Consider the following 26,454-nt stretch of genomic DNA (forward strand, 5'->3'; position numbering starts at 1 on the left):
TCTTCGCCATGAGGGCACTCCCTAACAAACTCTGGTGGCCAGTCTTTCTCAGCTAAAAGGATGTCATAGCCTTTGGAAAGGTTATCCCAAAATAGACCCCTTACTTTCCTAGTCTTATCTCCCTCTATACGTAATGTTATTTCGTATATTTTATGAGGTTTGCTAACTCTGGTATCTGCAGTTTCCACCTGAATGTATTCATTCGTGTCCACTGTCTCCAGAAGATTCATCAAGATCTTGCGAGCTATGGTCACTTCTGCTGAGCTGTCTAGCATTGTCTGGGCCCACTCTCCGTTTTTCAGTTGTGTCCTCAGTATCCTCGGCATGTTTAATTATTTTAATACTGGCTACCTTCTTTCTTGGAAATTGTAATTTTTTACTTTGATGAGCAGGTTCCTTGTCTTTGGACTTGACGTGCTCTTCCCTGTGTTCTGACCGTCCTCTTCTTTCCGATTTCTGCGAGGAAGTCTGAAAAGATCGAGAGGGACGTGTATCAATATCTTGATATCTATCAGGTTTCTTCAAATTATCCCTATTTCTAAGGTTGTATCTTTTCTCAGAGGGCTCCCTCTGGGGAGACTGGTGTCTTTGGTCCGGAGATCTTTCTCTCCGCCGAGGAGACCTTCCTCTGGACTGGAATCTTTTTTCTTTGGGAGTGGATTGTTTATTTCCATCCCAGCTCTTTTTTGGAGTGTTTAGATTATTTTTAATACATATCTTTTCAGGATTTTCAGTTAGTTGGGGTTTTACTGGTTTCCCACCCAAACTATCTCTACCTAGTTCTTCATAGGATTTTTCTATGATTCTGGCAAGTTCAAATAGTTGTTCTGCTATATCTGTTTCTTTCAATTTCTGGAGGTCAGTTATATCCTCCGTTGCCAATTGATCTAACTCTCTATATGCCTTTGTTAATTCTTTTATTTTAACTAAGAGTTCTTTGCCTGACAATTTTATTAATGTCTGGGTGTGGTGTGTAGCTGGCTAGAACCGGCCACGTTGCTCCTGGTCTACCTAGTGGACCGAGCCTGGTGATGTGATTGTTATGTTTTAGGGCGCCTTTAAACCAGAGCAGGTTAATGGGATTTCAACCTCCTCGAAAGGAGTGTAAACATCCGGAGGTTCCTCTATTTTGTAATAGTGGAATTTGTGTGTTACAGCGTTTGCTGCTGGGAAGTTTATCCATGAATAGAATACCTCTGTCTGCCGATATTCATGGGCCTCTACCACGAATATGACTGTACCACCTCGTGATGTCAGTCCATTTTCTATAAGTTTAAAAGTTATAGTTTTTCTTATGTTGACCGGAATGAGTATAACATTCGGGTCATTGTCTTGGACACTTGTGTCATCTGCTAGGAGTTCAGCTGCTATTCTAGCTGGCTCCCTTTCGTCTTCACTTTCCACCATTTTACTGACAGAAAGGGTTTTGTTGCAGATCAAGTTTCAAGGAAACAAAGATTAGGTGCACAATATTTTGGAACACTGTATCCTTCAACGTTGACTAAACCAAAAACTATACATAGGAATCTCTTCCTACTAAGATCCGGCGGATTTTAACCTCTTACCCACTCCAGACGTCTTTTGGAGTATTTACGGGAAAAAGGGTCTGTGTGAAAAAGCACGACTGAGTTACTCTAACGTCCTGCGTTGGATTTATCGCCTTACCAAACGTTGGGCGCCATGTAGTGTAGTTCCTATATTCCCAATAGGCTCTGCGCATTGGAATAATATAAACAGCAGTGTAGACGTAGGACTGAGGTCATCTAGGTCTCTACTGACTATATTAGACTTAAGGTTTGCCAGCTAGCTCAGAGGTCACTAGAAACTTTCTCGAATAAACGAGGAGGAGTTTAACCTCCCTGGATAAACAAGAAGGGATTAGCTTCTGACAACCATAAAACATGACAACTTTGCTCCCTCAGAATAAGAGTGTATCTCTAGAGTCGTATGAAAACAATAGACAGCTATTTCACTCAGTCAATCGTGCGTACTTAGTTTCACCAGATTGCAGAGAATAGAGAGACGGGCGTTTTCAATAAAAGGTGTAATTTATTGAGTAGTCTTCTTTCTCATGCAAGAGAAATGAATTGCCACAATTGCAATACTCATAGTAAAGTAAAGTGCGTACAGTAAAAGGAGGATTATAAAATAATACTGTAAAAGAATTGATATGGTTTCTTAGCCATATGATACTTTAAAATAGATAAAATATATACATACATATATACATTGACTAACGTACTCAACTGGTGCTTCTAAATACGCCTACCCCGGTGTACCTGACCTAAGCCTAATACGTGGGAAGGAGTAAGTAAGTAGCAGTTTAAGTTAAGTTGGTTTTGCCAAGAATCTGACTCAAGAATTCTCTTTAAGGGTTTAGTCAGCTCCGTACCTGGGTAATAGAAAGCAGGAGGTCTGGTATCTCTCTCTCAGGACTCGATATCCCAGTAACCCGCGAAGGTATCTGGAAACACCGGAGCTGGATTTCTCGGCAGGAGAAAAGACAGCGTCTCTCTCAGTGCGGAAGGGAAGGGGCGGCGTCCGTGGGCTCTCGCATCCGCTGGGCTCTCGGGCAAGTAGATAGGCGCTCTGCTCCAAACCACTGTGTGTTTGCTTAAGGCAAAGTTGGTATATTTATACCTGAAAGGTGCCGGGTTTGACGTAAGGTTGGACATAAGACGTCAATAAAGATGTCACTAAGAACTGGCCGTTCTTACAGTGCTCACAGGAGTCCTAGGACGAAATCAAAACAAAAGCATTGGGGATTTCCCAGGTTGCTGGAGGTTTGGTTTGTTTAGAGAACTCGTTGTGCTTTCTAGGAGTCCGGGGAAGTAGCCTTGCTTAATGTGGACTGCATGGGCTACGACTAAATATGGATATGATTCCTATGCCTTTATAAGGATATTATGTATTATAACCGTATAAGGGCATAAATTAGGAATATTGAATTAGGGTCCTAGATAGAAACACAATAATGGCCCTAACTGGAGAGGGTCCTATTGTCAAATGAACACCACTGATCTGTTGATCACACTAACGGCTCCATCGTTTCCAGCTGGGAATGGGGGGGGGGGCTCGGACACTCCTTTTGGCTCAATGACAATCACCCCCACGTTACCTGACCAGTTGCCCTGGGGCAACTGACTATTTTTGCTCTTTGGTATGGTTATCCTGTTCCCCATTGGGGACAGTTTCTAGGGACTTTTTAGTTATGGACTTTTAGGTTTCCTTTTTCCCTTTCCCTTTTTTCATCTAGTTGGGTGGGTTCCCCTTGTCCACATTTTCCCTCCCCTTCCCAGCGCACACCACCTCTGGGACCGACACTGCCGCCCTCTTCCCCTACTATTTCCACACACAGCCTACACGGCGATTATGTCGAAACACTTCACCTAGTGCCCTAAATGCCACACGGTCCATGTAAGGTCTTGACCCTGAATGTTGGGGCCTAAATAACCCCATCAAAAGACGGGCTATCCTTAACTGTTTAGAGCACTCAACAGCCGACATCTGTCTGCTACACGAGACACACTTGCTGTACAAGGACCAGCATAGGATGAAGTCCCGGGCCTTCCCCACACAGATGTTTTCCTCACACTCTACTAAATCGGATGGGGTAGCTATACTTGTTTCCTGCTCATTCCAGGGCAAGGTGCTCCAGAAAGAGGCTGAGATCAGACGCCGCCTACTCACATACCGATTCCAGGTAGCGGCGATGTCTCTCATTATTGGCTCGGTATATGCTCCCAATGAGGGCCAGGACAAGTTCTAACACACCGCTCTCACTGAAGCCACAGTGAACTCTGAGCGGTGCCTCCTACTGGGGGGAGACTTGAACCTTGTCTTTGATAATCTCACTGACCGATCTTGCCAACGCACTATCCAGGTAGGGGCCCTCTCACGGTCAGGTATGGCTCGACGCCAAGACCTGGGCCTCATTGACTTATGGCGACACATCCACCCACAGACCTGGACGTTCACCTATTATTCGGGAGCCCACAAGACCTAAGCCAGACTTTATTACTTCTTGTGCACCGCCCCACTACTGACGTTAGCTACTGACGCTAACATACTCACTGCATCTTTATCTGACCACTCCCCGTCATGGCCTCCTTCCAACTTCCCTGTACACAGGTACCAGGGAGACACTGGCGACTCTGCGGCCCCCTTTTGCACCAGACCTCCATCACTGACTGCATCAAGATGGCCATCTCAAACTACTTGACTCTTAATGCTACCCCGGACACTTCCTTAGCGACGCAGTGGACGGCTCTTAAAACTGTCTTGAGAGGAGAATTTATAGCCATCTCCTCTGTTATCAACAAAAAACAGGACCTGAAACGGGCCGAATTGACCCAACGTGTTGCGGAGTTGGAACAAATGCACCGACGCAGCGTACCGCGAGGGCCTGGTGCCAACTCTGTACGGAACGAAAGCAGCTTGCGGCGCTGGACCAAGACAAGGCCTTCACCACTCCTACTACACAGAGGGGGACAGGTGTGGCCACCTCTTGGCTCATTAACTGCGGGAACTGAGACAGCGGCAGGGAGTGCAGGCTATCCGGTCAGGTGACGAGAGACCTCACCTCCGACGATGTAGCCATAGCAGAATCCTTTCTGGACTTTTATGCCACTCTATACTCAGGCGACTCCCTCAATGTACAGCATAGCCTCGACTATCTGGAAACTGCACAGCTTCCGTCTCTGACCCCTGACCAGGCTACCAGCCTGGATAGAGACATCGGGCAAGAGGAGGTCATTGCGGCCATTCGCCCTACTTAGAGCAGGTTCTGCATGGGTTCGGTCTGGGAGAAGTCCTGTGCACCCGCATCCTCAACTGCTACCGCTCACCCCAAGCCACGGTGTGGGTTAACGGCCAGACATCCGCTTGTTTTCATATCGGGGTTCAAGATTAACACAGACAAATCTATTGCCCTTAACATCTCCCTGTCTGCACAGACGTTGGCCCATTTGTAGGAAGAACACCCTGTTCAGTGGTCCTCAACCACAGTTCCTTACTTAGGAGTGTTTTTAGGCCCCACCATACCAGCTACCATTGCAGCCAACTATGACAGGCTTTGCACTTTAATCTGCAGAGAAATGGGCAGGTGGAAACATTACTCCTTTTCGTGGCTGGGTACAATAGCCGCTGTCAAAATGCGGTTCTCCTCCACGTCCTCTACCTCTTCCAGACTCTTCCCCTACGTCCCCCAGTAGGTTGGATCCAGCCGTCCCAGTCGGAGTTGTCGCACTTCATCTGGTAAGGGCGCAAACCACGGTTCAGGTGGGCGGTATCAGCTCTCCCCCCGGAGCAGGAAGGGGTTGGCATCCCAGATCTGCAGCTTTATTTTTACGCAGCGCACCTCCGCCACTTAGTGGAGTGGTAGCGCCTGGAGTCCGAAAAACACTGGCTGTTCCAGGACCAGGCAGTCGCAGGCATGCCCTTGCAGGGTATCCCCTTCCATCGGAAGAAGCACAGGCCACCCAACCTCTACGCATCCTATATTACAGGTATGATTTTAGAGGCTTGGGACCGAACCGCTACCACACATGAGTTGACGTCATTTCCTTCCCCACTGACCCCACTTTTTAATAATCCTGAATTCACGCCAGGACTGGACCCCAGAGCCTTTACGGAGTGGCGCCCCTCCCCGTGCCAGTCCTTGGGACACCTATTTGACCTGACAGGCATCATACCGTTCCCACAACTTAGAGTAGATTATGGTATTCCAGAGAAGGCCAGATTGCAATACTTACAGCTCAGACACTGGGCACTCAAGCCACAAATTAAACCCGGAGCACAGCGCCTCTTAACCCCCTACAAGAAGTGGCTGATTACCAGATCCTCGGATAAAAAACTGATCTCCGATTTGTATAAGCACCTTTTAGCGGCTTCCACCCACACATATAACGCTGGGAGGGTGCAATGGGAACGAGAGCTAGGTAGGAACCTGTCCCATAAAGAATGGAGCGGCATATATTACAGGGCCCGGCACTCAGTGTACCACTCGGGGCTTACGGAGACATTGACTAAAGTTGCCACCTATTGGTATTACACACCGGAATGCCTCCATCACTTCGACTCTCACATTAGCGACCGATGTTGGAGGGGGTGTGGGGAGTTGGGTACTCTGGAGCACCTGCTTTGGAGCTGCGACCGCATCCTACCATACTGGGCCACAATTGTAGATGGCATAGACTCTCATCTCGACACACAACTCCCACGCTTCCCAGCTTACATACTCCTGGGGCTGCCCAACCCACTGATGTACCCTCTGAAATCCAGGAGAGGCCGCCTCATCGCCATTGCCCTGGGAGCAGCCACGCAAAACATACTCACACACTGGTGCTCCCCACAGCCCCCCCCCCCCCACACTGAGGATGGCTTCAGAGGCTCTGGATGGTACTGGGCATGGAGAAACTTTCCCTGACTGTAGCGGGTGGGGGGGGGCGAATTTCCAGAGCTATGGCGCCCATTCTTGACCTTGCTCACTGCGGAATTCAGGGAATTGTCCTGTCCCTGATATCTAAGGCTCCTACCACTGGCAGACACGCAGATACCTGAGAAGTGCAACCCACGGCGACCACACTGAACGACACTGGGCTGGCACTCTTCCCCATTTCTTTTCCTTTTTCCTTTTATTTGTTTGTGGACAGGGCGAGAGAGGGGCGGAGGGGGGGAGGATTTTTGTTTCGGGAACTCCTTCCTTTGTTTAGGAATCTCCTCCTGTAGACCCGCTCCTAGCATTTACTCAAGTAATGTTACCTTAGCTGACTAGTCATGTCTGCATAGCACTGTCTTTCAGGAGCAGGAGGTCATGTCTCCCTTTCAATGTTTGAAATCAATAAAGAGATGTAAACCATAAAGGCATAGGAGGTCTACAATACCAAAAAACAAGAAATGTAGACATTTATTTTAAAGGGGCTTATTATGCCAAATGCAACAATGTCTTAAATTCACTATAAACAACAAAATTATTCAACCTTTACTTCCTCCTTTGCATTACTCATGACTTCAGAAGTGATAGACCGGTCCCTGGACTCCAGGGTGGCAGAGTACTCAGGATCAGGCCTGGCTAACACCAGCCCAGGCTAAAGGATGGGCTCTGCTTCCACAGGATACACAATACAGTTACATTGAGGAAAGGGGAGGGGCTCTGTTCATAACTCCTGTTGAAATAGTGACTGGCCCAAGCCAGGAGGCAACCTTCACTGGTCCTGGTGTGTTGTGTTACATACAGGACGTCCTGGGGCCGATTCACAAAGGTAATCTGAGACAAAAATCTACCATTACGACTTTTGGTATTCACAGAAGTCATGTACGACTTTTGGTATTCAAAGAGGTCATTTATGAGTCGTATCTTTACGTTTGCAGCCGGGTTGGAATCTACGCACCTGGGCCAAACTCTCCACACCCGAGCCTTACTCTCAGGCTGGGGCCGTACTCTACAGCTGGGGCATTAATCTCCAGCTTGAGTTGTACTCTCTGGCTCAGGCCGGATGAAGTGTAATCAATGGGCTGGAATGAAAAATGTACAAAAAGGAACATTAGGAACACGTGATAAATGGTAGAGGAGAACATTAAAATCCATCTGGCAGGGAAAAGGGTATGGCCAGACACTACATCATAACCCAGGTAAGTTTGATCCTCTGTATCATGGTACAATTTGCACTCCCCTCAGTTTTGACTGTAGTGTAAACACTTTCAATCTTTATATCCACCCTCTTATCATCTCTCTTCTCGAGCTGGGGGTCTCTGTGTATAACTACGCGGATGACCTCCAGCTCGTTTTCGATCTCTCCTCCCCTTCTGATTCCCTCCCTAAGCTCTGTTCCATCTTAGTTTTTATATCCGAGTGGATGAGCATCAATCACTTGAAGCTCAATTCGGACAAGACGGAGCTTGTCCTCACGGGTGGTCCATCAAACCCTTGGTCCTCGGTTCACTGGCCCCCTTCCTTCGGTTCCCCCCCTTCACCGGTTTCCTCTGTTCGGACTCTGGGCATCAAGGTCAGTCATGACCTGTCCATGCATGCCCAAATTAGCTCCGTCGTGTCCTCTTGTTTTTTGTCCCTCCGGCTAATCCGTAAGATTTCCCGGTTTTTCTCTGCGGACGCCCTCAAAACCATCGTCATGGCTCTTATCATCTCCCGCCTTGACTATGGGAATGGCCTGTACGTGGGCATACCCGCTTATGAAACCCGCCGCCTTCAGGCCATTCAAAATCAGGCAGCCCGCCTCATTCTCCGTCTCCCCAAATTTTCCCACATTACCCCTGCACTCAAGTCCCTTCATTGGCTCCCTGTGCGCCTTAGATATTTTTTCAAACTGGCCTGTTTGGCCTTTCGGGCGCACACCCGCTCAGCTCCTCTCTTTATCAGATCTCTCATCACTCCTCACGCCCCCAGCCGCACTCTCCGCTCCTCTTCTCTCTCCCTTCTGCATGTCCCCCGCTTCCGCAAATCCAGAACAGGGGGCACCCGATTTTCGGTTCTGGCCCCCCGGTTCTGGAACAGTCTCCCTCTTTCCATTCGTTCTATCCCCATCTACACCCATTTCCGTAAAGCTCTCAAAACTTTCTTGTTCTCCCAGGCGTTTCCCTGCTAGTCTCCCTGGGTCCCCTCTGTGAGTCTGGTCAAGTCCCCAGCGCCAGGAAGCCGCTTGGCCGCAGTGCGCTTAATCAAGTACTTTTTTTCATTTAATTTCATTTCATTACAGTCAACACTTAGGGCGCTCCCCTTAGTGTTGACTGTAGTTGTTAGATTTGGGGGTCTCTGGTTGGCACAGGTATGCACTTGTGACAAGCAGGGACCCTCTCCTCTAGTCAGGGTAAGGGACTCGCTCCTCAGAATAACCCCTGCTCACCCTCTAGGTAGTGTGGCGCGAGCAGACAAGGCTAAACTTCAGGGCGGTTAACCTCTTGGGCGCTCATGACGAGCTCAGCTCGTCATGAGCCACGGCACTCTGGTGCTCATGACGAGCTGAGCTCATCATGACCGTGCCCTTTACTTGGAACGCTCGCATGCTGGGCTGATTACCCTGCTGTGCTGAAAGTTCCATTTGGAACGCCCGTGGTCGTGACGAACTCAGCTCGTCATGAGCACCGGAGCGCCGTGGCTCATGACGAGCTGACCTCATCATGAGCATGGGGGCGCTGTACGCGTCTCCCCCCCCCCCGGTTTAGTCAGTTAAGCATTCATGATCACACACAGAAACAAAATGACCCACCACAAATGGACTCTAGGCGTAATTATGTATAAAAAATACGTAGGCTTTATGTAAAAATATATAGATAGATGCAGGCTTAATACAAGACCAGTATAACGATATTAAAATGAGGCCACAGTACTTTGGTATTAGAAGAGTTCTTTAAAAATACTTCACAAGGCTTAATTCACAAGTTCTATTCACTTAAAAACTGTCCCACGACACTCAAGGCAAGATTCCGTTCTTTGGCAAGGTTCTTTAGAGGCTGTGTGCTTTGTAGCGCTCTTTCTCGACCTGTGCGCGTCGAACCGGAAGGCCCTACCAAGTCCCACACGCCTCGCGGTACGCTGCGTATGGCGCGGCTGGTTTGTAATGGGGGTACGAGTCATAGGCTTCAGTGCGACTTGTACCTCGGGATAGAACAAAAAAGCTTCCAGGTAGTACGCGCCTCGCGGACACTTCAGTCCGGGGCGCGACGCACGGTGCAGAGCGTACCAGAGGCTCTTCTCTACAAAGGGCGATGCGAGTCATAGGCTTCAGTGCGACTCGTACCGCGTTGGGGACAACAAAAGAAAACAGCTTTGCCAGGTGATACGCGCCTCGTGGACACTTCCGTCAGGGGCGCGGCGAATAGAACAGCTTGGGCACAGTATCTTTAGTTAATCTTTGTTGGTTCGAGGCGTACTTCTTCGGGATGCGAGGCGTACTTCTTCAGTACTCGTTGGGGGTGAAACGTACCTTCGGGTCTTCAGGAGACGTGATGTTCCAGGCAGGCAGGCGCAACACTGTGATCCTAGTACGGACCGTACTGGAGACCCGTTAGTGTGCGATTCAGGAGTGCGGAGCGGGGTGGCCGGGTACGTCACGCACGTACGGGCCGTCCGAGGCAGAGAACAGCACTCCGATCGGATTCCGGCAGGAGGGATGATGGTCGCACAGCGCGCTCCAGAGCAGGCGAGGTGACAGGGGGGCGGGTGGCCCAACGAAGCATAGGGAGGGCGGCTCGACTCGAGCGGGGCTCTCATAAGGCAGGGGCAGCCAGGCACCAGACGTCACGCCCCAAGGAAGGGGCGAGGCACCCCAGAGATCACGGCTCCGATGAGGGGGGAGACACAGCAGTCCAGCAGCAGACGGGAGAAGGCACGATGAGCTCAATGGTCCTGGGGCTCAGTTCAGGGGGCAAGCTCGTTCCCAAGCCCTTGGAGATCGTTTCAGGCACAAGTTCTGCAAAGTCCTTTCTGGTCTTTTCCTCTCTTTTCCCCAGCAAGGCACCTACTGCAGGTCAGTCTCCCAGGTCAGAGACAGTACTCCTCCTCCAGCTTCTCCAGATCCTTCTAGACGGGCAGAGGTTCTTCGTGGTCAAAATAGGGTCTAGTTTCTTAGGAGCAGGGCTCCTCTTTTTATACACAGTTTCTTTTGTTCTTGAAGGCCAGGGGGCCTGTGCCTGGTTCGACCCAGTTTTGGAGCACTTTGTTTTGGAGACTCTGCTTCTTCTTTCAGGGTGCAGGGCAGAGACATCAGACGCTCCGCAGGAGGTGGAGCCAGCACTGTGGTGGCAGAGCACAGTCCTATTCAGAGTCAAGGAGCACTCCTCCCACCTATCCTGGGGGTAATCCCTCTATTCACCACCTGGCAGCCCAGACTGTCCCCTGGAACCCCCCAGCCCTGTCGTCACAGAAACCAGACAGCAGATACACATCCTAGCAGAGGCGGACTGAAATGGTCAGGCAAGCAAATGCTAACTTTCTAAAAGTGGCATTTGCAAACACAGGATATTAAAATAAACTTTACTAAAATAAGTATTTTATTATTCTGAGTTCAGGCACACTAAACTTGACTTTCTACCATGTTCCCTGAGCCTGCTGGGATTATAGAGTGTAATAATTCCAGCAGCCCATTCTGGCCTATGAGAACAGGTAGCCTCACAATAGTGAAAAACGAAAATGGCTGTAATTCACTATTAGGACATGCCACACACATCAGGGCTTATCCTACCTTATGCTTACAATGCACCCTGCCCTTGGGCCTACCATAGGGGTGACTCACATGAAGTAAAGGGAAGGTTTAGGGGCTGGCAAGTGTGTGCACTTGCCCAGCCAGCATGACAGTACCAGACTGCAAGCAGGTTCTGCAATGGCAGACCTTAGACACATTTTACTAGGCCGCTTCTGTGGGTGGCACAACCAGTGCTGCAGGCCTACCAGCAGCATTTGTATTTACAAGCCCTGGCACTCCTGGTGTAATTTACTGGGGTCTGACAGTAAACCAAATAAGCCAATCATGGAAACCAATCAATATATACATTCTCTATAGGGAGAGCATATGCACTTTAGCACTGGTCAGCAGTGGTAAAGTGCCCAGAGTCATTAAACCAACAAAAACAGGTCAGAGAGAATATTGGAGGAAGGCAAAAAGTTCAGGGATGACCCTGCCAAGTGTGTGTGTGTGTGTGTGTGTGTGTGTGTGTGTGTGTGTGTGTGTGTGTGTGTGTGTGTGTGTGTGTGTGTGTGTGTGTGTGTGTGTGTGTGTGTGTGTGTGTGTGTGTGTGTGTGTGTGTGTGTGTGTGTGTGTGTGTGTGTGTGTGTGTGTGTGTGTGTGTGTGTGTGTGTGTGTGTGTGTGTGTGTGTGTGTGTGTGTGTGTGTGTGTGTGTGTGTGTGTGTGTGTGTGTGTGTGTGTGTGTGTGTGTGTGTGTGTGTGTGTGTGTGTGTGTGTGTGTGTGTGTGTGTGTGTGTGTGTGTGTGTGTGTGTGTGTGTGTGTGTATAAGAGTTACGGTAGGAGTAATGGTACACATTAAAGGTAGGAGTAGTGTTAAGGTAAGTATAAAGGCGCAATAGACTTCAGGTTATGTATATTGTGCCAATTAGGGAGCAGTTGTTGTTTAATGTCAGTCTTAGGGATACCTTTAGGGCTAGAGATGAAGTATGGGTATGATACAGAGTTAAGGTAAATTATTTTGTTACGGTTAAAGATAATTTGCTGGATTGAACTAAGTTTAGGTTTATGGAATGGAGGTGTAAATTATGCTGCTAGTGTTAGGGGTTTTGTGTTTGGGTAACATTGCATAACAGTAATGGGCAATTGATGAGGATAGCGTTATCATTAGGCATAGGATTTGGGGTTTGTGTACTTTACAGCGAAAGCCAGATCCTCTAAAATCATTTTCAAATACTTATATGGCATTTAAATTTGAAATATCAGTTTCTCACTTTTCTTTTTGTATTTCTTTTCATTTAATATTTAATTTCTAAATTTTAACCGAGATACCTTTGAGCGCTTAGGCCCCTGTAACTTTTTGACCACATAAGATATCCACGCCAATTTTGCGTCCTTTTCTTCCAACATCATGGGGATTCTAAAGGTACCCAGGGTTTGTGGATTCCCTTGGAGGGGTCCCAGAAATTAGCCAAAGTACAGCAACATTTTGTTTTATTTCGGAAAAATGGGAAAAGCGGGCTACAACTGAAAGCATCTGGGTTTTTCTCTGCAAATGTTATCAAAAAAGGGTTTGTGGGGCTGAAATTACCATTTTCCCAGCTTTTAGGGAATGACAGTCTTTTGTCAGAAAACCAACATTGTTTACACAGTTTTGGCATTTTTCTGGGACATAGCCTATTTTTGCTATCTTTTGTGCTTCAACCTGCTTCCAGTTAATGATAAAAATGAGTGGGAAAGCAATAATGAATCCTGGAAAGCTAAACATTTTAGAAAAGTAGACACAATTCTGAATTCATAAAGGGGTCATTTGTGTAGATCCATCAAGGTTTCTTTATAGAAACTAACAGTTAAATATTGGAAAAGTTGAAAAGTAGTTGAAAAAAACAGCCTTTTGTGTCAACGTTTTCACCTGTTACTTCTAGTAATTATGACAGCTCTTTGAAAGCAATATACTGTTACATTCCCTGGACCTTCCTGGTTGTCGGGATATATAGGACTTGCAGGTTCACCAAGAATCAGACGAGCGAGAGTCAAAAACTGAGTAGCAATTTGCAATGGTTTTATAATTTGAACCGGGTATATAGCAATTATTGTGTGAAAATGTATACATGGAAAAATCGGTATGAAAGACACCTATGTATTTCTGAAATGGGTACAAATTATAGAGTTTAGAAACAGTACATATTTGCACATTTTAAAAATTGGGAATACTCATACTAGCATGAGAATTATTGGTCATTTTTCAAAATGACTTATTTTCTACACAATGTCTTTTATTTGGAAGGGAGAAATGCATCATAAATCAATAGCTAATAACAGTTGCTTTACAAATCTGAATTACCCTAAGTCTTACGATAAAAATGGTACCTCACTTGTGTGGGTAGGAATAGTGTCCATGACCGGAAAGGGCTCAAAACCCAACGTGAACACACCACATTTTCACAATGAAACAGTTCCCTTTTTTTGCGAAGTGTGTAGCTGTCGTTTTTTAACCCTAGCTTTGCCGGCACCTAGGGAAACCTAGCAAATTTCCACTCACCGCGCATTCCCCAAAGTCGTCCGAGAAAAATGGCACCTCGCTTGTGTGGGTCAGCCTATTGCCTGCGACATGGAACGGCGCAAAATGCAACATTGTCACACCTCAATTTCGCAGTGAAAAATGACCCTTTTTTTGCAAAGTGCCTAGCTGTAGTTTTTGAACCCTAGCTCTGCCGGAACCTTGGGAAACCTAGCAAACTTATATATTTTGAAAACTAGACACCCAGGGAAATCCAGGATGGTGTGACTTCACTGCCTCCCATCAGATTCTGTTACCCAGGATCCCTTGCAAATCTAAAAAATTGTCCAAAAAAACAACATTTTCCCCACATTTCTGTGGTGGAAAGTTCTGGAATCTGCGTGGAACCACACATTTCCGCCCACCCCGCATTCCCCAAAGTCTTCTGATAAAAATTATACCTCACTTGTGTGGGTCGGCCTAGTGCCTGCGACAGGAAACGCCGCAAAACGCAACGTGGTCACACCTCAATTTCACAGTGAAAAAGGACCCTTTATTGGCAAAGTTCCTAGCTGTAGTTTTTTAACCCTAGCTCTGCCGGCACCTAGGGAAACCTAGCAAACGTATACATTTTTGAAACCTAGACACCCAGGGGAATCTAGGATTGGGTGATTTGACTGTCTGCCATCAGGTTACGTTAACCAGAATCCCTTGCAAACCTAAAACGTTGTAAAATAAACACATTTTCCCCACATTTCTGTGGTGGAAAGTTCTTGAATCCGTCTTGATCCACAACTTTCCACCTTTCCCAAGGTCATACGAGAAAACTGGTACCTCACTTGTGTGGGTCGGCCTAGTGCCTTCGACAGGGAACGGTGTAAAGCGCGACGTGGTCACACCTCAATTTTGCAGTGAAAAATGACCCTTTTTTGGCAAAGTGCCTAGTTGTTGTTTTTTAACCCTAGCTCTGCCGGCACCTAGGGAAACCTAGCAAACCTATACATTTTTTAAAACTAGACACCCAGGAAAATCTGGGATGGGATAAATTGACTGCCTCCAACAAGGTTCTGGTATCCAGAATCCCTTGCAAACCTAAATATTATTCAAAAAAACACATTTTCCCCACATTTCTGTGGTGGAAAGTTCTAGCATCTGCGTGGATCCAGAAATCTCCACTCACCCTGCGTTCCCCAAAGTCTTACAAGAAAAATGGTACCTCACTTGTGTGGGTTGGCCTAGTGCCTGCGAGGAAACGGCACAAAACCCAACGTGGTCACACCTCAATTTCTCAGTGAAAAATGACCCTTTATTTGCAAAGTGCCTAGCTGTAGCTTTTGACCCTACCTCTGCCGACACCTAGGGAAACCTAGCAAACCTATACATTTTTGAAAAACAGACATCCAGGGGAATCCAGTATGGGGTGACTTGACTCCCTCCCACCAGCTTCTATTACCCAGAATTCCTTGCAAACCTAAAAATCATTAAAAAACACATTTTCCCCACATTTCTGTGGTGGAAAGTTCTGGAATCTGCGTGGATAAGGAAATTTCCACCCACCCCGCGTTCCCCAAAGTCTTCCGAGAAAAATTGTAACTCACTTGTGTAGGTCGGCCTAGTGCCTGCGACAGGAAACTGGCGCAAAAAACAACGTGATCACACCTCAATTTCGCAATGAAAAAAGGTCCTTTTTTTGCAAAGTGTCTAGCTGTAGTTTATGAACCCTACCTCTGCCGGCACCTAGGGAAATCTAGCAAACCTATACATTTTTGAAAACTGGACACCCAGGGGAATTCAGGATTGGGTGATGTGACTGCCTCCCACCAGGTTCTGTTACCCAGAATCCCTTGCAAATCTAAAAATGTGTCCAAATAAACACATTTTCCCTACATTTCTGTGGTGGAAAGTACTGGAATCTGAGTGGATCCACAAATTTCTACTCACCCCGCATTCCCCAAAGTCTTCCAAGAAAAATGGTACCTCACTTGTATGGGTCGGCCTATTGCCTGCGACATGGAACGGCGCAAAACGCAACGTTGTCACACCTCAATTTTGCAGTGAAAAATGACCCTTTTTTTGAAAAGTGCCTAGTTGTAGTTTTTGAACCCTAGCTCTGCCGGAACCTAGGGAAACCTAGCAAATTTATAAATTTTTGAAAACTAGACACCATGGGGAATCCAGGATGGGGTGACTTCACTGCCTTCCATCAGGTTCTGCTACCCAGGATCCCTTGCAAATCTAAAAAATTGTCAGAAATCCCACATTTTCTCCACATTTCTGTGGTGGAAAGTTCTGGAATCTGAGTGGAACCACACATTTGCACCCACCCCGCATTTCCCAAAGTCTTCTGAAAAAAATTATACCTCACTTGTGTGGGTCGGCCTAGTGCCTGCGACAGAAAACTGCGCAAAACGCTACGTGGTCACACCTCAATTTCACAGTGAAAAAGGACCCTTTTTTGGCAAAGTGCCTAGCTGTAGTTTTTGAACCCTAGCTCTGCCGGCACCTAGGGAAACCTAGCAAACCTATACATTTTTTAAAACTAGACACCCAGGGGAATCTAGGATGGGGTAACTTGACTGCCTGCCATCAGGTTCTGTTAACCAGAATCCCTTGCAAACCTAAAATGTTGTAAAATAAACAAATTTTCCCCACATTTCTGTGGTGGAAAGGACTGGAATCTGTGTGGATCCAGAAATCACCACTCACCCTGCGTTCCCCAAAGTCTTACAAGAAAAATGGTACCTCACTTGTGTGGGTTGGCCTAGTGCCTGCGACAGGAAACGGCACAAAACCCAACGTGGTCACACCTCAATTTCTCAGTGAAAAATGACCCTTTATTTGCAAAGTGCCTAGCTGTAGCTTTTGACCCTACCTCTGCCGGCATCTAGGGAAACCCAGCAAACCTATACATTTTTGAGTTGACTCCCTCCCACCAGCTTCTGTTACCCAGAATCCCATGCAAACCTACAAAATCGTCAAAAAAACACATTTTCCCCACATTTCTGTGGTGAAAAGTTCTGGAATCTGCGTGGATCCAGAAATTTCCACCCACCCCGCGTTCCCCAAAGTCTTTCGAGAAAAATTGTACCTCACTTGTGTGGGTCGGCCTAGTGCCTGCGACAGGAAACCGGCGCAAAAAACAACGTGATCACACCTCAATTTCGCAATGAAAAAAGGTCCTTTTTTTGCAAAGTGCCTAACTGTAGTTTATGAACCCTACCTCTGCCGGCACCTAGTGAAACCTAGCAAACCTATACTTTTTTTAAAACTAGACACCCAGGGGAATCCAGGATGGGGTGACTTGACTGCCTCCCATCAGGTTCTGTTAACCAGAATCCCTTTCAAACCTAAAACATTATAAAAAGAAACAAATTTTCTCCACATTTCTGTGGTGGAAAGTTCTGGAACCTGCTTGGATCCAGAAATTTCCACCCACCCCGCATTCCCCAAAGTCATCTGAGAAAAATGGTACCTCACTTGTCTGGGTCGGCCTAGTACCTGCGAAAGGGAACGGCGCAAAACGCAACACGGTCACACCTCAATTTCGCAGTGAAAGAATGACCCTTTTTTTGCAAAGCCTAGTTGTAGCTTTTGAACCCTACCTCTGCAGGCACCTAGGGAAACCTAGCAAACCTATACATTTTTGAAAACTATACACCCAGGAAAATCCAGGATGGGGTGACTTGACTGCCTCCCACCAGGTTCTGTTACCCAGAATCCCCTGCAAACCCCAAAAAATGTCAAAAAAACACATTTTCCTCACATTTCTGTGGTTGAAAGTTCTGGAATTTGCATGGATCCATACATTTCCACCCAAAGTGAAGACCCAAAGTCTTCTGAGAAAAATGGTACCTCATTTGTGTAGGTTGGCCTAGTGCTCGCAAAAGGAAACGGTGCAAAACGCAACGTGGTCATACCAAACCCACACACTTCTGGAAAGTAGACACCCGGGGCTTCCAAGGAGGTATGGCTTGGGTAGATTCCCCAACATTTCCTTACCCAGAATCCCTTGCAAACCTCAAATTTAGCTGAAAAAATCATTTTTTTCACACAGTTTTGTGTGCGAAAGTGTGGCATCATCAGGCTCACACAAATTTCCTACCACCCAGCATTTCCCCAGGTCTCCCGATTAAAATGGTACCTCACTTGTGTGGAAGGCGCAAGTACCCGCGACAGGCAAGGGCCCAAAACGTAGTGAGGCGACATCAAAGTTGCCTATCTCCAAACCACCTGCTTTTGCAAGAAGGGTCACCTGGGGTTTTGGCCCCATGCTCGGCGGCCATTTAGGAAAACCTACCAAACCCACACATTTCTGCAAAGTAGACACCCGGGGGCTTTCAAAGAGGTATGGTTTGCCTGGATCCCCCAATGTTTCCTTACCCGGAATCCCTTGCAAACCTCAATTTTAGCTGAAAAAAAATCATTTTTTCACACATTTTTATGTGGGAAAGTGTGGCATCAACAGGCTCACACAAATTATCTACCACCCAGCTTTCCCCCAGGTCTCCCGATTAAAATGGTGCCTCACTTGTGTGCGAGGTGCAAGTACACGTGACAGGCAAGGGCCCAAAACATTTTTTGATAGGCAATGTTGATGTTGCCTCAAAATGTTTTGTGCCCTTTCATGTCACGGGTACATGGGCCTCCCACACAAGTGATGAACTATTTGCCACTGGACTCAAGCTAGCCCGACTGATGACTGCTGATTAGCCAGAAACGGTCCCAGGGTGGTTGTTACCGGGCCAGGGAAGACATGACTTTGCAGGACTGTTCCTATGAGGCACAGGGTCACACTCATTTGCATATGGCCATGTCTGAACTGGGGCGGTGGAGTGAGATAAAACATGCTGATGGTTGAAAAATTAAATCTGCCCCACCCAGGGGGCAGACAATGCCAAAATGTATGCCCCCAAAATGGGAGTGACCCTTGTCCAAGGGGACACTCCCCACTACATTTATTCTATTGGCCCAGTGGGACGAATACATTTTTATAAATTTAAATCTGCCACTCCAAGGGGGTCAAACAAAGCAAAAGTGTAGGCCCCCAAAAGGGGAGCGACCATTGCCTAAGGGGCCGCTCCTCCAATCAAAACCTAACATCATGGGCATACTAAAATGGCCCCAAAAGGGAAGTGATCCTTGCCCAAGGGGCCACTCCCCAGTACATTTATTTGATTAGCCAAGTGGGCCAATTTTTTTTAGTAAAATTAAAACTGCCCCCCCCCAAGGGGCAGACAAAGCCAAAATGTATGCCCCAAAAATGGGAGTGACCCTTGCCCAAGGGGCCACTGCCTACTACATTTATTCAATTGGCCCAGTGGGCCGAATACATTTATTAAAATTTAAATCAGCCCCCCTCAGGGGGCAAACAAAGAAAAAATATAGGCCCCCAAAAGGGGAGCGACCCTTGCTTAAGGGGTCGCTCCCCAAGACTGCTTTACACATTGTGGGCTCCCTAAAATGGCCCCCATGGGAGTGACCCTTGCCCAAGGGGCCACTCCCCAGCACATTGGCCCAATTTCTGAAAAATAATTAAAATTCTGCCTCCCAGGGGAGTAGACAAAGCGATTTATATTGCCCCCAAAAGGGGAGCAACCCTTGCCTAAAGGGATCGCTCCCCAATACTAAATTGCATATTGTGGGCTCCCTAAAATTGCCCCCATGGGAGTGACCTTTACCCAAGGGGCCACTCCCCAGTAAATTGGCCTAGTGTGCCAATTTACTGTATAAATATTAAAATTCGCCCCCCCCCCCCCAGGGGCCAGGCAAAGCGATTTCAAATGCCCCCAAATGGGGAGCGACCCTTGCCCAAAGGGCCGCTCCCCCAACAAACAAACAGTGGCACAATCAAAAAAAAATCCCTGGTGTCTAGTGGGCATTCCTGCTGCACGATTGCACGATCGTGCAGCAGGAATACACAAAAGAGGCATCGAGGGAAAGGAAAACCCTGGAGGCAAATGGAGGCAAATGGCGTCTGTAAACAAAGGAAACCTCCAATAACGTCTGCGTGCCTCACGCGCTATGTCATTGATGATGTGGAGGGGGGCGGGGGAGGCAGGGGAAGGTCTTCCCCTGCCTTCCCCATAACAAATTTGTAGATCGCAGTCCCACGGGAGGAGCGCCAGCGCTTCCCCCATGGGTGGGTCTCATGACGAGCTGAGCTCACCATGAGCACACGGCGACTGTGTGCACATGACGAGCTCAGCTCGTCAAGAGCATACAAGGGGTTAAGTCTTAATCAATCAATCAGGGATTTGTAAAGCGCCCTACTCACCAGTGAGGGTCTCAAGGCACTGATTGGGGTTGGGGGAGGGTGTTCAAGCAGCTCTGTCTCATCTGAAGAGCCAGGTCTTGAGGCTCTTCCTGAATGCTTGCAGTGTGGGAGTTCGTCTGATGCTGAGGAGGAGTTTGTTCCAGGTCTTGGCTGCAATAGAGGAGAAGGCTCTCCCATCCCTCTCTGGCTCTACGGATGCGTGGGATTTCTTGGGTGCATTGACGGCTCTCCCTCCTGCTCTGTGGATGCGTAGGATTTCGGCCAGGGCAAGGTCGATGGAGAGGAGGCTTCTCTTGGGTGCGTAGAAGGAGATTCCAACTACAACCCAGCATGCATCCATCCATCTCCGACCCAGCATCAATCCATCCATCCCTAACACAGCATCCACCCATCCCCAACCCAGCATCCATCCATCCCCAAGCCAGCATCCATCCATCTCCAACCCAGCATCTATCCATCCCTAACCAAGAATCAATCCATGCCCAATCCATCATCCATCCATCCCTAACCCAGCATCCATCTATCCACCACCCATCATCCATCCATCCAGAACCCAGCATCCATCCATGCCCAACCCAGCATCCATCCATCTCCAACCCAGCATCCATCCATCTCCAACCCAGCATCTATCCATCCCCAACTCAGCATCTATGCATCTCTAACCCAGCATCCATCCATCTCCAACCCAGCTTCCACCCAGTCCTAACCCAGCATCCATCCATACCCAACCCAGCATCCATCCCTCTCCAACCCAGCATCCAATTATCTCCAACCCAGCATCCATCCATCCCCAACCCAGCATCCATCCATCCCCAACCCAGCATCCATCCATCCACCACCCAGCATCCTTCTATCTCCAACCCAGCATCCATCCATCCACGACCCATCATCCATCCATTTCCAACCCAGCATCTATCCATCTCCAACCCAGCATCCATCCATCCATCTCCAACCCAGCATCCAACCATCTCCAACACAGAATCCATCCATCCCCAACCCTGTATCCATCCATCCCCAACCCAGCATCTATCTATCCTCAGCCCAGCATCCATCCATCCACCCCCAGCCCAGCATCCATCCATCCCCAGCCCAGCATCCATCCATCTCCAATCCAGCATCCCTCCATCTCTAACCCAGCATCCACACATCTCCAACCCAACATCCATCCATCCCTAACCAAGAATCAATCCATGCCCAATCCATCATCCATCCCTAACCCAGCATCCATCTATCCACCACCCATCATCCATCCATCCACAACCCAGCTTCCATCCATGCCCAACCCAGCATCCATCCATCTCCAACCCCGCATCCATCCATCTCCAACCCTGCATCTATCCATCCCCAACCCAGCATCTATCCATCTCTAACCCAGCATCCATCCATCTCCAACCCAGCTTCCATCCAGCCCCAACCCAGCATCCATCCATACCCAACCCAGCATCCATCCATGCCCAACCCAGCATCCATCCATCTCCAACCCAGCATCCATCCATCTCCAACCCAGCATCTATCCATCCCCAACCCAGCATCTATCCATCTCTAACCCAGCAGCCATCCATCTCCAACCCAGCTTCCATCCAGCCCCAACCCAGCATCCATCCATACCCAACCCAGCATCCATCCATCTCCAACCCAGCTTCCATCCAGCCCCAACCCAGCATCCATCCATACCCAACCCAGCATCCATCCATCTCCAACCCAGCATCCAATTATCTCCAACCCAGCATCCATCCATCCCCAACCCAGCATCCATCCATCCCCAACCCAGCATCCATCCATCCACCACCCAACATCTATCCATCTCCAACCCAGCATCCATCCATCCATCTCCAACCCAGCATCCAACCATCTCCAACACAGAATCCATCCATCCCCAACCCTGTATCCATCCATCCCCAACCCAGCATCTATCTATCCTCAGCCCAGCATCCATCCATCCACCCCCAGCCCAGCATCCATCCATCCCCAGCCCAGCATCCATCCATCTCCAATCCAGCATCCCTCCATCTCTAACCCAGCATCCACCCATCTCCAACCCAACATCCATCCATCCCCAGCCCAGCATCCATCCATCTCCAACCCAGCATCCATCCATCCCCAACCCAGCATCCACCCATCTCCAACCCATCATCCATCCATCCATCCCCAGCCCAGCATCCATCCATCTCCAACCCAGCATCCATCCATCCATCCCCAACCCAGCATCCATCCATCCCCAACCCAGCATTCATCCATCCCCAACCCAGCATTCATCCATCTCCAACCCAGCATTCATCCATCTCCAACCCAGCATCCATCCATCTCCAACCCAATATCCATCCATCCATCCATCCCCAACCCAGCATCCACCCATCTCCAACCCAACATCCATCCATCCATCCCCAGCCCAGCATCCATCCATCACCAGCCCAGCATCCATCCATCTCAAACCCAGCATCCATCCATCCCCAACCCAGCATCCACCCATCTCCAACCCAGCATTCATCCATCCCCAACCCAGCATTTATCCATCTCCAACCCAGCATTCATCCATCTCCAACCCAGCATCCATCCATCTCCAACCCAACACCCATTCATTCATTTCCCATCCAGCATCCATCCATCCCCAACCCAGCATCCATCCATCTCCAGCCCAGCATCCATCCATCCCCAACCGAGCATCCTTCCATCTCCAACTCAGCATCCACCCATCTCCAACCCAGCATCCCTCCCCAGCCCAGCATCCACCCATATCGAACCCAGCATCCACCCATCCCCAACCCAGAATCCATCCATCTCCAACTCAACATCCATCCATCCCCAACCCAGCATCCATCTATCCCCAACCCAGCTTCCATCCATCTCCAACCCAGCATCCATCCATCTCAAACCCAGCATCCATCCATCCCTAACCCAGCATCCATCCATCCCCAACCCAGCATCCATCCATCTCCAACCCAGCGTCATTCAAAACCCAATGGCACTCACACCCCACAAACAGAAGTCATGATGTCCCAGACCATGAATGGAGCCACAGCACGTGCCTGTGAACTGCATGACACTCACACCCCACAAACAGAAGTCATGCTGTCTCAGGCAATGAATGGGTTCACAGCACGTGTGTGTGAACCCCATAACACTCACACCCCACAAACAGACGTCATGCTGTCTCAGACCGTGAATGGAGCCACATCATGTGCATGTGAACTGCATGACACTCATAACCCACAAACAGAAGGCTAGTCCTGGCTAGCGGCCATCTTGAACGTGCCTCCTGCCTCTGCCTGCAGCGCTCTAGTTGCTGCACGCCGTACGCATCTTCAGCCAGTCCCTACTTAATGGCCTTTGCTCGGACGCACAGCGGACGCGCCAAAGGCGTGCTAAAGGCAAGCCCGTCTGCGCCCATCAACGCAAAGTCAGCGCCCAGGGCTAGAAATGCTGTCCGAGAGGAGTCGGTTGACAGAAAGCTAATTTGTCTGGATGGTGAGTTCCTGATAAGTTGCAGACCACCTTCTTGCCTTTCACACTATGGTTATTCCCCTCTGTCGAACAGGATGTTTGCCTGTCCGGATTGCGAGTTTAGGCCCACATGTGTTTCTCCTCGGAGCACTGTGCTTATGAATAAATCTCCTGGGTCTTTGCCCATCAAGTCCGCTTTGATTAATGCCAGATCTATGAGGAAGCCCCATGTGGATATTTTTGATCTGGTTGTGGATCACTCACTGGACTTCCTCTTCATTACTGAAACGTGGCTGGCTGCCTCATCTAATCCCATTATCTCATTAGGTACTCAGGCTGGCTATAAAAATACATCGGGCCGATCGCTCTGTCGGCAAGGGAGGTGGCCTTGCCATTATGTATAGAGCAAATTGGGCTCTTTACAGTGAAATTGCTAGCTTTTGGGAGGAATGCGAAGTCCTTGACTTTAGAGTGGAGCTTTCTACCCACTTTACATTGGGTGAGTCGCTTATTTATCTGCCCCCTGGTAATCCTAAGGGCTTTCTTAAAGCTTGTGGGGACGCCATGGCCGAGCAAGCTTTGCGTTTTTCCCATTACATGATTCTTGGGGATGTTAATTTGCATCTGGACCATCAGGAGTCCTTGGATTCAGCCGACTTTCCTGATATGCTTCCATCGGTGCAATTAAGGCAATGGGTCACATTTCCGACCCATTAAGCAGGTCATACTCTTGACCCCATGTGTTCAAATTTCACGATTCAGGTGGACAAACTTGTGCCTGTCTTCTGGTCGGTCCACTTCCCGACTTTTTTCTCTTGGGAGCTGACCTGGCCGGCGTAGGTTGCCCCCTGGCATCCGCCTCCGGCCTTTAGCAAAATTGATCCCTATCAGTTTTCCAACTCACTGGTTGTCTCCAGACCGCATCTCCAAGATAATCTTGAGGGATATGTTAAGGGGTTTAACTCCTGGATCTCAGACTCAGTGTCAGCTTTGGCTGCGCCCTGTCGATCCAAGTTGGCAAGAGAATCGCCCTCTAAGCCATGGTTCTCCCAAGAATTAAGGGACCTCAAACATGAATGTAAAGTCTTGGAGCGGGCCTGGCGCTCTAGGGGCTATAGTCGCGGCTCATGAATGACACCACAAATATCTCATCATCTGCTCCAAAGCCATACCCTGGCAGGGTGGTGTCCGTTTGTTCCAGCGGATCTTCCAGCATTTGCTGTCTAACTGCGTTCGACAATCCATGTTGTCCTGTGTTATTGATCCTGGGCTGGCCTCCTCGATATACTTTCGCGAAGTGGGTGAGCCTCCCACATTTCAAGCAGGTTTTCCCCTTGGCGAAGCATTGACCAGACGGTGGATGTTCCAGACCGCAGTTCCCACATGCGGTCTTCTGCACCTGCTTCCAACCTCCTTTGAGCATTGCTGGTAGTCGTTGAATAGCATTGAACCTTTCCTCTTTGATCACTGGGGGTCGATAGGCCCCTGCCAAGGATACTTGCCGGTTGAGGGCTGCTTCCATCTCGTATCCTTGCGGGGACCAGAATTTCATCCAGAGTTATTCGTGGTTACCTGAGTATCAGGCGGCGGAGTGTCACTGATTCACACCCTTGTATGACTTTCACCCGGATCTCTTCCCTCTGGTCATACAGTGTGCACGAACTTGCCAACTTCCGGAGCCGGCATAAAATGCGTCATTTGTCTTGGCCTCTCTTTGTCTCGCCTGACGGAGCTTGAACCGTTCAAAATCAGGATTGATCTGAGGGTCAAAGTGCCTGTTTAAGGCTGCCACCGCCTCCTCGTAGTTGTTGTCTGGCCCCGTGTTCGGCAAGGTTTCGAACATATCGTATAGCTCTCCGCCTCCGTAGCACATAAGGAGTGACCTCTTCACCCTGCCATCCATCTCTCTCATACCCACCAAGTAATGATCCAGTCGACTAATCCACGATTTCCATCGTACTGCAGCTGTGGCAGGGTCCGCCAGTTCACTGAAAGGTGGCAGGGGGGCAGCAGTGGCGTGTCCCGGCTGTGGTGGCGCATGCTGAGGTGCTGGTAGTGGGGCCTGCTGTGGTGGCGGTGCGGAGCCACCAGCTCCATCTTGGTTCTGGACATTCATGGTGGCACGCACAGTCAGTGCGCGGCCTTGTGTCCCGCTTCTGCACAGTAACACCGTGAACCAGGCTTGCTTTGGCGGGAACCACGCTGCCGGGCAGTGTCTCCGGGCGTGGCTGGGGTCGCGTACTTGGGTGGGTCCGGGTGTGGTGCGTGTGAAGACCCCCCTGTGCATGTGTTCTGTCCTTTCATGCACTTGCCTGCGTCTGTGCAGGAGCTGCTAGCCTTAAAGTGGTAGTGCCACTCTTGCAGTTGCCACTGCTTGTTTATGGCACTGTGTTGTCTTTGCTTCAGAGTAGTATGTGCCAGTGCGTGATGGTGCTGGCTCAATCTGCCTAGACTTGGATTTGGCTGTGGCAGTGCTTGATGGTGCTGGCTCACAGTCACTTGTCCCAGGGCTTCACGCAGGACTCTCTCTCTCTCTCTGAGCCGTGTCAGTAGGAGCGGTGGCTCGGGCCAATGCAGACGTGCGCGCACATGCAGGTTATTTCCCACCTTGCGTGCGGCGCAGATGCTGGCCACGCTTCACCACCTCTCCGACTGGGCCCCTGAGGCTTGTTCGGGACTCCACTGCTGTGTCTCGCGGGGTGGGCACCCGCCGAGTATCCTCCGCCTGATTCTTCGCAGGGAGGGCACAAACCTGGACGTGCTCACTAGAGTCTTTGCGGGGTGGGGACCCGCCTGGATGCGCTTGCTGGAGTCTATGTGAGGTGGGCACCCGCTGGCCGCACGGCAGCAGAGGACACCACGGCGGCGGCCACACGCTGGGGTCTGGGTTACCAGGGATACGCCGGACAAGGTGAGACGCGGCTGAGGCGCGGGTGGGATCCGCTTCGTCGCCAATGTGGAAGTCAGGCCTGGCTGACTTCACGCTCGGATCAAGGCTAGGCCTTAGGCTTGAAGAGCGCATAAAGGTGACACACACACTTAGTTATATTTTACGAGCCAAGACCCCGAGCGGTCTTGAGCTCTGTTATTAGGTCTCGCTTT

The sequence above is a fragment of the Lissotriton helveticus genome, chromosome 2_1, assembly GCF_964261635.1.
Source record: "Lissotriton helveticus chromosome 2_1, aLisHel1.1, whole genome shotgun sequence".
In the NCBI taxonomy this organism is placed as follows: domain Eukaryota; kingdom Metazoa; phylum Chordata; class Amphibia; order Caudata; family Salamandridae; genus Lissotriton; species Lissotriton helveticus.